At 48.0% G+C, this 13,553-nt stretch overlaps 1 protein-coding gene across 1 annotated transcript in view; it reads left to right on the top strand.

Moving 5' to 3' along the window:
- Positions 1-1,779: 1,779 nt before the first annotated feature.
- Positions 1,780-13,553, top strand: part of MICAL3 (microtubule associated monooxygenase, calponin and LIM domain containing 3) — a 193,820-nt gene continuing 182,046 nt past the window's right edge. Inside the window, exon 1 of the mRNA XM_032644837.1 lies at positions 1,780-1,867. The gene's annotated coding sequence lies outside the window, so the exon portion shown is untranslated. The remainder of the gene's footprint in view (positions 1,868-13,553) is intronic.

Here is a 13,553-nt window from a genome sequence, read left to right as displayed (position 1 = left end):
TTAAATGAAAAGTAGGATACAGTTATACATATATTCTTTGTTTTAGTCCATTCAGGCTGCTATAACAGAACATCACAGACTGGGTGACTTACAAACAACAGAAATTTATTTCTCACAGTTTTGAAGGCTGGGAAGTCCAAGATCAAGACACCAGCAGATCCAGTGTCTGGTGAGGATTCATAGACATCCACCTTCTCACTGTGTCCTCACATGGCAGAAGGGGCAAGGGAGCTCTCGGTGTCTCCTTTACCATTCATGGCACTAATCCCATTCATGAAGACCCAGCCCTTATGATCTAATAACCTGCCAAAGGCCCCCATCTTCAAATCCCATCAGCCAGGGATTAGATTCCAAAATATGGATTTGGGGGGACACAAATATACAATCTATGGCAGTTTTAACTTAGTTTAAAGATAGAAAAAAGACTAGAAGGAAATAGGAATATTAATCATGATTTTGAGTGGTAGGATTACAGATGATTTTTATTCCTTTATGTTTCTATATATTTCAAGGCTTCTAAAATAGACACTTTATTTCTTTAAAAAAATACATTGGAAATAAAATCAGTAAATGAGAGGTGGGAGAAATTTTTAGTGATTCTGGACATCCTAGGAAGTTTTCCCTCATATCCACCTGGGCCAACCCCAGACAGCCTTGTGTCTTCAGCTATGGTGTCAAATAGAGCTAGGTGGGAGTTCCAGCTTTACCGTTTATCTAGCTGTGTAGCCTTGCATAGGTAAGTAACTTCTTTGTGTTTTTATGTTCTTACTTTATAAGACAGTGATGTAAAATCTCACAGGTTGACACAGGATTAAATGAAATAACCCATAAATATGCTAGGCATATTGTCAGAGTTCCAAAAAATGTGTTTCCTTCCCTTATTTTGGAATTGGAGCAAAACACCTGCAGATTTAGGTAGAACAGACATGGATGCAGAGTGGTGAGATGAAGGAGGGACTGCGGGTGACAAGCGGGACCACCTCTGAGCCACACCGTGATCCTGGAGCTTTGCCCCTCGCATTAATGGCTACGGAAAGGAGAGGGACGCGACTCAAGGGGACGGCGGGATTAAGGAGACACCAGCAGAGACAAGCAGGCACCGCTTCTCTGAGAGTCGTCAGCCCTCCCCTGAGGGTGCTGGCTGGAGCCGGTCTGCTGTCGACCACACAGCTTGATGGGTGTCGTACTGAAGCCAATGATGCTTGAAGACGAAATCATCGCTAAGGCTTCTTTCTGCTCCGATTATAATAAGCAAATGCTTATAGGAATTTATTCCGATCTATCCGGCCTTCCGTCTGACCTCCTTAGGGCTTGGCAGGTTGCTTTCCTGGGCAATCCAGGGCTCGTGAGGAGTGAGGGGAGGGGTCCCGACCCCAGCAGAGGCGCAGGCCTCTGGCAGCTCAGCACCCGAAGTCCCCGCCTGGAAGGGGCCCGGGAAGGGCCGGCATTTCCACCCTGACTTGCGGACGGAGGTGGGCCTGGAGGGGGCGAGGGAAGAGGCCGGGAGGAGGGGGAGGGGAGGAGGGGAGGGTCTGGTTGAGGCCGGAGAGGACATTCTGACGGTGCCGCCCGGGAAGCCCACATCCCAGAGCTCGCTGGGCCGCGCAGATGCCGGGAGGGCCCGGGGCGCGTCGCTGTGTCACCTCTGGGGCCGCGCCTGGTTTCCATAGCGACCGCGGAGCCGAGCGCGGAGGAGGCTGCGGCAGGACCCGGCCTTCTCCGCCCGCTGCCGGACGCGCACCTCCGGCTCGGGAGCCGGGCGGGTGGAAGGGGCCTCGGGGTCGGCGCGGCTGTGCTCAGCTCGGGAGCGGCCGGAGTACCTGCACCTGCACGTGCGCCGAGGACCGCCTGCCAGGAGGGCCCGCCCGTGAGTACCACCCAGTCCTCCTCGGGGAGCAGATCTCCGAACCACAAGGTCATGCGGTGTCTGGATTGATGCCTTTTAAAAATCACACCGTTAAATTGCATGTGGCCGCGAAGGCTTTTCCTTTCGGACATATTTGGGTCCTTGGAATTATGATTTCGTCTCCTTTTAAACGCGCCGCTCTCCTAACCGCAGCGGCGCCGTCTCGGTGCCTCCATTTCAGACAACGCCCCACCGTGCGGGTGCACCCCAAACCTATCCGAGAGGCCGCGGCTCCAGATTCCCAGCCGCTTCCATCCAGTTCGCTTTATGTTCCTATCCCGCAATCAGAGAAGTACCTTCCCCGGGGCAAACGGCGGCCGCCAGCTGTCCTGGGCCAAGCCGCGTCCTTGCTGGCGAGCCCAAGGAAGCGCGTGCCTCCATCACCTCCGCAGCGAGGCGACCGTTCCCCCGGGGAGTCTCCTTCCCTCCAGCGGAGGCCGCGGCGCAGCCCGAGGCCAGAGATGGACGTGGCGCGTGTGACCGCACCAGAGGCCGCGGGGGCCGCCGCGCAGGTGCTTCTCTTGGAGAGCTCTGACAAAGGGTGTGAAGTTCAGCCCTTCCTGAAGCGAGGCAAGGGCCGAATGCCTTTCAGCGGACTGGCTTTGTTTAGAATCCGATGATTATGATTCCATGGTAAAATACTCTATGTATATAAGTCCTCTCCTTGTCTGCCCATCCCTCCCCATTTCCTCCCCCACTCCCAAGAAAAAGTCTTTCTTGTTGGTCTGTTACTGTGATCAACTATTTAGAGGTTTCACTGTTATAAAGATTCCTCTCAAGTGAAGGGTGAAATCTTGTGAAACGAAAGATAAATACAACGCTGAACCCCTGGGCCCCTGCAGTACTATTCAGGGGTTCTCAACCCTGCTTGCGTGTTGGAACCCCCGGGGAGCTTAAAAAGTACTGGTGCCTAGCTGTGATCATTTTGTCATGTACAGAAATATCAAATCCCTATGTGGTGCACCGGGAGCTAACAGTGTTGTAGGTCAGTTATACTTCAATTAATAAATAAGTTAAAATCAAATACTGAAGTCTGGGCCCCATCTCCAGAGATTCTGGCTTAATAGGTCTGAGATACAGCCTAAGCATTGGGATTAAGCTCCTCTGTGATTCTAATGAGCTAAATTTGCAACCCCCCATTCTAATCAATCAGGATGACGTTCTTCCGGGTGAATTTGGTAATCGCTTATTCTCTCCAATGGTAGGGCAGGGTGTATATCTGTCAGGAATGTCTAGAACCTTTCCCCAGGGAAAGGGGGAGAGGAGATGCATGCTTGTGCAAGTCTGTAGGGTGAGAGCTGTGTCCTCCTGTAGTGACGGACTTCACGTTAGTAGTTAGCAGAGTCACGTGCAAATCTCCCACCCGCTTCGAGGAGAATGGACACTTAGAAAGAAGAAGGGTTAGGAATGCGGTGGTCACCCTGAAGAAGGGAGAAGCAACCTAAGAACACCTAAGAATTAGAAATGTTATCTCCTTTGCAGGCCTGAAACCCTTCAGCATGCCTTGAACTCCTCCTAAGTTTGAGGGGTTTCCTGAAGATCCAGGGGCCAGGGTCAGCTCCTCTCTGCAGCTACTACTGACGACAGGGGGCACACCTGTTGGGACAGGTTCTTCCAACACCTGCCTTCTAAGGTTACCTCACGAATATGCAGCGGGAGGCAAGAATCTGTGCTAGAAATTTAAACACACTAGAAAGTGTCACGTACCAACCTGGGGTCAGAACGTCCCCAGTCAGCGCCTCCTAAGGCGCTTGCTTTAATTCTGGCTGAATTGGAACTTCCCTGGTGGTCCAGTGGTTAAGACTCTGCGCTCCCAATGCACAGGGCCCGGGTTCCATCCCTGGTCAGGGAACTAGATCCCACATGCCATGCCGTGTGGCCAAAAAAAGAAAATTAAAAAAAAATCATAATTATAACTTTGGCTGAATAGCGATTGGTTGTGGCCTCCTTGATGGGTAGGCATAAAAGTACTGTCTCTTCTGAGACCCTTGGCAAGGCTTGGTCATTCACCTCGTCAATAGGCAAGAGAATTAAGACGCTATTTAAAGGTCATACAACCATCCGACATGGGACACAAAACTCATGTGCCAGGGCCACCTGGCTGGGCGATGTCCCCAGGGTAACCGAGGCTCTCCCACGCTGCTGTCTGGAATCACCCTCAGCAGCACCCCCAGGTGCTGACCTGACCTGGAGGAGCCCCTTCCCCGTGCCTGCGTCGTCAACACATTTTGTCTCTTCCTGGAGTGACCTGACCTCCTGAGACAATGCCTTCACTTACCTAGACTGGGCCTCCTTCAGGTTTCTCCGTGTCCGCTTGGCAAAGCCAGGCTGTGGGCACACTTCACCCGCTGCTCTCGCCTCTCAGCTGAACTGGAGCTGCTTTCAGCTGGTTCCCTGGGAAGGACGGCTCCTTGCTTCTGCTACCTCAGGCCCAAGCGCCCTTTCCCAACACGGCATCTCAGAGCTGCTATACCTCATGGGCAGGCCAGGCCAGGTCAAGCCTGAGAAGGCGGCCAGCCCCCTGGATGGCAGGCCGGAAACAGTGAAACCATGTCTTAGTTCTTATTGCCGCCCGCCCACCCATGACCAGCAATATCTAGTCCCTGAAAAAGGGCAGTTTACATCACAGGCCACTGGGGGGAAATGTCCAGTGGATCTGGCTCATTCTATGTATATCAGTTCATTTGGGGGATACTAGAGAGAGTGCAGTGGAAAATAAAACCCTATTTTACATGTTTTCAGACAGTGGATTATGACTCACCAGTGGGTCATGAAATCAATTTTGTGGGTCATGATCAGCATTTTAGAAAGAAAAAACAAGAAATTTACTCAGATAAGGAAATAAGAAAAAAATACATAGATAATGTTCCTCATTGACAGTAATCAAAAGTATACATACAGCAACACTGTGACACTGTTTACCTCTTGCTAATGGGAGTAACAATTAAAAAAATAACACCTGATGCTGCTGAGGGTGCAGTAAAGTTGCATTTTTTATTGTGGGTTGCATTGTAAATTGGTAAAATTTGGGGGAAATGCAACATAATAGGAAAAGCCATAAAAGTACTATACCCAGGAATTTTCCCCGGTGAAGCTATTTAATAAAGATTTTTAAAATTCTAAATACATGAAAGATATCCTCTACTGTGTTACTTGTAATAGAAAAAAATAGAAATATCTGAAATGTCCAACATTAGAGGAACAGTTTAAAAATTTTGTGGTACATCAATATAATGGAGTATTTTGCATTCTAACGGAAGCTTATATCCAGAGACATGTAGAGGGAAACAAGGAAAGACTTATGATAAAATGTACAATAGAATACAAAATAGCAAGCACACCATGTTTGTAACTTTAACTAATCTGTGTGCCTGTGGAAGATAAATTCCCATGTTCAAGTCGCTAAAATGATGGGTTATTGTTTTAAAAATTGATTTGCTGTTGTATATAAAACCTGTCAGACTGGAAGAAATGAATGTACAGGAGAAGAAAAGCAATCCCAGAAATTATCACATTACAATGTAGATTGTCGTTTTCTTGGCCCTAAAAACCAGAAAAATCACGAGTCAAAATTATGTTGAATAACTTCATGCTGTGTGGATTTTTTCACTCTCCTTGTAAGCCAGTGTCAACTTTGGTAAATTCCTTGCTTAAGGCAGGTAGTTTGTGAATATCTGTTGACCCACTGATCTTTTCGTTATACTATTCACAATCTCAATCCTGGGAAAACTTGAATTTATCTCTAAAGAAGCATCAGAAATCTTAGTGGAAGTAACACTTTCTCTTTAACTGTATATATAAGGGAACTTTAATTTTTTCCATCATAGGGGAGCACGTCTTTGGGAACTTTCCCGCCATTCAAAGAATTATAAGAATATTTTAAGTAGGTCACAGCTCTGAAGGGAGAGATAAGGGGTGTAATGGACAGGGGTCTGGGGAAACCTTGTTAGAAATTTGCCTATTGTGGTTGTTTACATGATTTATTTGAGTTGGGAAAGAGGGTAGGGAAAGAGGGGAAGTGAGGGGCGGGTTCAAAACCAGCAACTTGGAACACCTGTCTCTGGAATTTTCAGACCAACTGGCCGGGCATATAACTCCTGGGGCCCTCTTACCTTTGGGTTTTCTGTGTAACCTCGAGATAAACATTTAGTGTCTCTGTGTTTTCATCGTCCTCAAGAGGAATGAAAACTCTTGTTCTCTTCCTCCCAAAGGCATATTCAGTGGAAGGTTTATATTTTATGCATATTTATGTGCCCCTTACGCCCCTTCCCTGAGGTTGTCTGCGTTTTCTGATAGGCCTTCCAGGAACAGCACACCAGGACACAGGAGGGGACAGAGTTATGGGGGAAACCCCTATAAACAAAAGTGTGTGAGAGACACAGAGAGAAAACCTCGTCGTTGGGTCAACTCAGAAGCCCAGTATCAAACTCTCAACAGCTTTGTGAAGTGAGTGTCATTTTCTCCATTTTTCTCATCTGGAGAGGGTTCCTGCAATTCAGAGACACTAATGTGATCAGGGTTTTTCTGCAGAAACCAGGGAAGTGGGGATTTGGGCTCGTGTGGCTCTCGTTGGCTATGTGTCCTCGGGCAAGTTTTTTTTAACTTCTCTGAAGCTCAATTACCTTATATTAAAATAGGGATAATAATGACAAAATGAGGTTATTAAGATGGTTAGAACTTATACCTTTTGGGGGTTTTTGGTTGCCAACATTGCAAGTAGACTCTAGGGCTAACTTTGGGGAAGGATGGAGGACATTTACTGGAAGAATATGAATTGACTCACACAACGGAAAGAAAAGTGAACAGCCAGGTCTCGGGAAGGATAAGACCCAGGGCAGCTAAGGGGGTCGAGAGAGCAGAGAGATAGATACCAGTTTCCTTCTTTAGGGTATTTGCGACGGGATGAATCAGCTCCTGTTATTTTCAGTTCTTGTGCCTTTCTGCTTAACACTCAAGTCCCAGGGAGAGAAGTCAGCCTGGCCGGCTCAGGGTGCCTCGTGACATGCCCGCCCACAAAAGAACTTGTGGGTACTGTTACCCCACGAGAGTGCCTGCACGCCGGGCTGGCAAGAGCCCCAGACGCCCCCGTCCCCCCGGAGCTAGCGCGTCAAGTGCCCCAGCCCTGGACCTGGCACAAAGGAATAGCCCGTGAGCTCTTGCTGGTGGCAGTCCTCAGGCCAGCAGCTGTGGACCCCAAACCGCGGGGCCTAGCGCTCTCCCCATGTGTCAGGCTGTGGCACACCGGGAGGTGGCATTTGAACAATGCCCTTCGGTGAACCCTGAGGTGCCCCTGCAGGAGGTGGGCCTGCCACCCACCCCCACCCACCCCCACCCCAACCCCACCCCTGCAGGCTGGCAGGCTGAGGCGTCAACCCCCTAGGGCGGCTCTGCCCCGGCCTGGCCCTGCCAGCTCGAGGCCCCCGACAGGCAGGCAGGGGAGGGGAGTCAGCTGTCCCTGTGCCCGCTGTCGCCTCAGGGCTTTCATTTTCATGGTCAGGAGTTATCTTCTAGATAAGGTTAGGGGCATCTGGCCCAAGGGGCCTAGACTATTTATAGGTTTCACCTCTGTGATTTTGCTGTGACTAGGGTCTGAGGGTGCGCCATGGTGATGTGTCTAGGCTGGATTTCCAAGCAGGAGACCGTATATAGAGAGGAGACATGGATGCTCTTCTCATTCCCTTTCTCTTTTCCTTTTTTTTTGCCGTGGGGTGGGGCGGTGGGGAGAGGCTGGTGGTGGTGGGTTGGGCTATTGTGTTAAAATTGTACATATTTTTTCATTACAAAAGTAGGTTCCACAGTCCATTCTTTCCTGAAATGAAAGAGCACAAATGAGCAAAACTAAGATAATCTAAAAGCCCCCCCCACCCAATCCCTCTCTTCACTGAGATGGCAGCATGTTCATATTTACCCTTTCAAATTCCCTTTACTTCTAACCCTTCAACCTACCTCTGCCTGGGGCAGGGAGGTGGTCCTTCAGGAGGACCTCTGCTTGTTCTCTGCATGTGGGAACGGGTCGAGTTAGAGAGGCTCAACTCCTGGAACACCTCTCTCTCTCTCTCTTTTGAGGGCCCACTCAAATAGCCCCTTCTCCACAAAACTTTCCCTGACCTCTTTTTTTAAAATGAATTTATTGATTGATTGATTTTTGGCTACGCTGGGTCTTCGTTGCTGCGTGCGGGCTTTCTCTAGTTGCAGCGAGCACGGGCTACTCTTTGTTGCGGTGCGTGGGCTTCTCATTGCGGTGGCTTCTCTTGTTGCAGAGCACAGGCTCTAGGCACATGGGCTTCAGTAGTTGTGGCACATGGGCTCAGTAGTTGTGGCGCACGGGCTCAGTAGTTGTGGCGCACGGGCTCAGGAGTTGTGGCTCGCGGGCTCTAGAGCGCAGGCTCAGTAGTTGTGGCGCACGGGCTTAGTGGCTCCACGGCATGTGGGATCTTCCCGGACCAGGGCTCGAACCTGTGTCCCCTGCGTTGGCAGGCGGATTCTCAACCACTGCGCCACCAGGGAAGCCCTCTCTGACCTCTTGAATGGGAGCCTTCTCACTCTCATGAGATAGCAATTTCCACCTGGCAAAAACCCTTTTCTATGCAGGTCTCACTTTCCCTGTCCCACTGTCAGCTCCTTGAGGGCAGACCCCATGTCCTGTTGATCTTGGGATGCTCTCAGTGCCCAGACAAGTACCTTGTCCGTCGCAGACACTCATGATGATTGAATGAGAAGGAATCAGAGGCCGAAATCAAACAGAAGTTCCATGATCTCAAATAGGAGCAAAGGGGATTTGGGATCCTGCATGTGCCCTTACTAGGCCCCAGGCAAAGGCAGATTTGACATCTTTTCCTTTCCCATAAAGACAGATCCACTTGGATGTGTTTTCCTCTTAAACCTGAAAACACTGACTTGTGTGCCAGTGGTCTCGGGTTTGTCAGCTCCATTCCGAGGCTTTATCAGAGCACTGTCTGTTATTATCAGATTCCTACACGTACAGTATCATGTGCTGTCTCCTCTCTCCCTCCACTCCTTTCTTTTCATTCTTTTCTCTTTCACAATTGAAAACAGAGCTGTGTGAAACAAGTCATATTCAAATATAACCCAGCTGGGCCGAGCTTGACCTTGCCTCATGCACTATTGAAGCTGATGTTTTTTATTTTTAAGAGCATGTGTTTGAGCCCCAGAGGAAAGACAGACTGGAAGGACAGAGAGCTTCTTTCCCTCCTCACTGGGGAAGGGGCCAGTCACTAGGCGAGTTTGTTTTAGTTCTGCAGCCGGGTAGCCTTCAGTCCTGTCTGAGGGTAGGTGGAGCCCCAAGGCCTGTGTTCAGAGAAATATATATATATTTCTATACACATTACGCCTATACATGAATACGTATATCTATTTATTTATTTATTTTGTTAAATTTTTCTTAGTTGTGGCTGTATATGAAGATATAAGTTCAGAAAAACCCTGTTCACAAAATTTTCTGTTTCCTAGAGGCTTTCCAGCACTTGGTGTGGCTTCGCTTAGGGAAGTGTCTTCCTGCGCGTTACAACAGGGCTCCAGGAAGCTCTCTTTTGGTCATGATTACGATGTGGTGATTCTAGCTTTTATTTTGCAGTGGCTTTGGTGACTAGAGGTATCTTCCATCGACTCCCAGCTTGATTTTGCTTGCTTGTCTGGCTACTACAGAACGTACATACCAGTGAGTCAGGGGAGACACCTCTCAATGTTTTGTCATTGTATTATGAAAAATTGATGCAGAAGTAGCTTTGCAATTTTGTCAAGTTGCATTTAAATTTCCTTTCTCCTGGCAGGGTGAAACTTGCAACCCAATCAAGGAATTAGTTAGAAAGATTTAGTTGGAAGATTTCTGATTTTTTTACCTGTTAGCCTAAAGATAAACCCCAGAACCCAGGATGTCTTCCAGATCTGAGACATCCCAGTCCACGATCCTCTTAGCTCCACTGCAGAAGACTGGGTTGCTTTCACATCAGCCCACAGTATAGAAGAGGGGCAGGACATCGAGCTTTTCGGACCTTTGTGTCTTCAGTAGGTCCCCACGACAACGGATGTAGCCCAGGAATCCAATTGTACCACACCACCCTGTTCCTCCCTCTTGACTCTCTCATGCTACGGGTGGATGGGGTGGGCTTCTGAGCCCATCCAGGCATCCTGGGGCCTTCAGTCTCCACGTAGCTTGGCCTTACCTTGGATCTGAACACCCCTGGGGTCATGATAAACTGAACTAGTGGCAGTAATGGGTGTGATGTTTAGAATGCTTTGATTGAATGGACTGAGTTCCTATTGGACCATGGAATCCATCCACAGGCAGTATTTCATTCAGCATTCTTTGCTTGTGACAGAAAGCTGACCAAAGCTGGTTTAAGTTTAAAAAAAAAAGAAAAGAAAAGAAAAAAAAAGAGGGAATGTATCGTTTCACACACTGGCTTCCTGTGAGGCTTGATTCAGGGCTTACAGATTTGACCAGACCTAGCTCTCTCTCTGTTTCTCAACTCCACTCCTTCTGATGCAGGCTCTACCTCATGGCCCAAAATGGCTGCCAGCAGCTTCCAGAGCTATCTGCAACCCACATCAAGTCCAGAGTGGGATTGTGCTCAATCCTGACCAAACCACACTGGGAATGGGGGAGGGGTAAATTCTTCAATGGTAAATTAGGCTACTGATGGCCAGAGAGGAGGAGATCCTGTGGAGGCAACCACTAAACAAAGACAAAGTCAAGGGACAAGAAGTTAGGCAGGAGTTGAGAATAATATTGGGTGGATTAGCCACTCAGTATGGAGGATGCTCCGTCACAGAACTGGGTGTTGTTGAAGAAATGAGATTTTCGTATTAGGCAGTGCTAAATATAACTCAGAGGACTGATCTCCTTTTATAGCTAAAAAAGTTTCTGTGTAAGGATTTGTTACCCATTTCACAGTTGTAATTTATGGTGTATGTGCTGTTTTGAGCCATCTGTTCCACTACCTTCTTTTACTGGTTCAGGTGACATGGCCCTTGGGTTTGTCTAGTCATTTGAGCAGATTTTACTCTGATTTCTATATCAGTTCTCAGGGATTTGGGAGAGGAGTGGTTGAATGGGGAAAAAGGAAACACTCATTTTGCTGTTAAGTTCCAGGGGACTTGGAAGGAAAGATACATATTTATTACCTTGATGGATTAAAAATACACTATGATAAAACAACAAGATATTGTTTTTCATCTGTCAAATGGCAAGGATTACAAAAGAAATGTCGAGGGTTGGTGAGGGTTCAGAGAAATAGCCACATCACACATTGCTGGTGGGAACGTAGCTGGTGTAAACTTCCTGAAAGGCCATTTGGCAATATATGTGAGACTTTTAAAAAATGTATGTGCATTTTGACCAAGCAATTCTATTTCTAGAATTATTAGGAAATAATCATAAAAATATATAAACATTTACATATATGGATAATCCTTGAAGTTACATATAATAATGAAGAATTGGAAATAATCTTAATGAGTAAAAACAGAATCTTGGTTAAGTAAGTTAAGGTATAACCGTAGGATGCAGCCATTTAAAATCATGTTTTAGAATAATCTACGTGGCATGGGAAAATTCCTGGTCTTGTTAAGGAGAAAAGTAGATTGCAAAGCAGTTCGATCAATTTTTTTTTTTTTTTTTTTTTGGCTGCATTGGGTCTTTGTTGCTGTGCGCAGGCTTTCTCTAGTTGTGGCGAGCGGGGGATACTCTTTGTTGCGGTGCGCGGGCTTCTCATTGCGGTGGCTTCTCTTGTTGCGGAGCATGGGCTCGAGGCGCGCGGGCTTCAGTAGTTGTAGCACGCAGGCTCAGTAGTTGTGGCTTGCGGGCTCTAGAGCGCAGGCTCAGTAGTTGTGGCACACGAGCTTAGTTGCTCCGTGGCATGTGGGATCTTCCCGGACCAGGGCTTGAACCCGTGTCCCCTGAACTGGCAGGTGGATTCTTGACCACTCTGCCACCAGGGAAGCCCCTGATCAATTTTTATTTATTTATTTGGCTGTCCTGGGTCTTAGTTGCAGCACACAGGATCTAGTTCCCCAGCCAAGGATCGAACCTGTGACCCCTGCAGTCTTAACCACTGGACCGCCAGGGAAGTCCCTGATAAATTTTGTTTTTAAAAAAGATACATACAAGGGGACTTCCCTGGCGGTCCAGTGGTTAAGACTGCAGAGTGAACGGGTTAGATCCCTGGTGGGGTAAATGCACTGCCAAAAAAAAAAAAAAAAAAAGATACATACAAAAAAAGAAGATACATACACATGTACACACAAAAAAGTATAGGAAAAAGCAAATATCAAAATTATAAGGGACTTCCGTGGTGGCGCAGTGGTTAAGAATCTGCCTGCTAATACAGGGGACACGGGTTTGAGCCCTGGTCTGGGAAGATCCACACGAGCAGAGCAAGTAAGCCCGTGCGCCACAACTACTGAGCCTGCATGCCACAACTACTGAGCCTGCGCTCTAGAGCCCGCGAACCATAACTACTGAGCCTGCGCGCCCTAGAGCCTGTGCTCTGCAACAAGAGAAGCCACCGCAATGAGAAGTCTGCGCACCGCAACCAAGAGTAGCCCCCGCACACCGCAACTAGAGAAAAGCCTGCGTGCAGCAATGAAGACCCAGTGCAGCCAAAAATAAATAAATAAATAAATTTAAATTAAAAAAATTATTAAAAAAAAACAACCGGGGCTTCCCTGGTGGCGCAGTGGTTGAGAGTCCTCCTGCCGATGCAGGGGACACGGGTTCGTGCCCCGGTCCAGGAAGACCCCACATGCCGCAGAGCAGCTGGGCCCGTGAGCCATGGCCGCTGAGCCTGCGCGTCCGGAGCCTGTGCTCCGCGATGGGAGAGGCCACAGAAGTGAGAGGCCCGCGTACCACAAAAAAAAAAAAAAAACAAAAAAAAACAAAAAATCAAAACAAAATTGTAACAGTGATATGCCAGTAAGAGGAATGGCTAAATTTTATTTTATTTATTTTTGTACTTTTCTCTATTAAAAAATTCTAAATGATGTGCATGCTTTACTTTGGAAATCAGAAATTTTCTTTTTCTTAAAAGGAAGACCATACCACAGTGCTTCCAATGGCCAGATTATGGACTGGCATCCTCCTCCCTACTGTTTGGTTCATGTCCAGTTATTTCTGGGTATCCTCTGTCCCTCCACCTTCCTCCCGAGCATGCACGCCCTCTCCCAGAACTCAGTCCTGTGCTCGTCCTGCTCTAGGGCAGGGGCATTCCGACATGAGCTTGCATGTTTAGCTGCGGATGGAATCCTGGCACACGCCTCTGAGGAGCTGATCCGATCCACTCCGTACCAAGGGGGTCTGATGTTTTCCACACTCATCCCGCCAGTTAGGTACAGGCTTCATGGGCGATCCATCAGGACAACCTCACACAACCTGACAGTTGTTTGCTCTCAGTAGGTGCCCAAGAAATGCTTGTGCTCTCTGGGATGAGGAAAGACAGGAGAGCTATGGGAGTGAAAATTAACTGGATGGACTAGGACTGGGCCAGGCAGAGAGAGCGACTTGGAAATACTTGGCTTCAGGATGGCCGTGCTCAGTCTTCTCGGTCAATATTAAAAGTTCACTGGCTCCCAGGCCATTTGGCTGGCATGTCCACCCCTGGGGGGCATTTCAGCAGCTTGAAACGAATGA

This window comes from Phocoena sinus, chromosome 10, assembly GCF_008692025.1.
Source record: "Phocoena sinus isolate mPhoSin1 chromosome 10, mPhoSin1.pri, whole genome shotgun sequence".
Classification (NCBI taxonomy): Eukaryota; Metazoa; Chordata; class Mammalia; order Artiodactyla; family Phocoenidae; genus Phocoena; species Phocoena sinus.
Note: the sequence above shows the minus strand (reverse complement) of the source record. Positions and strands in the feature narration are given on the sequence as shown.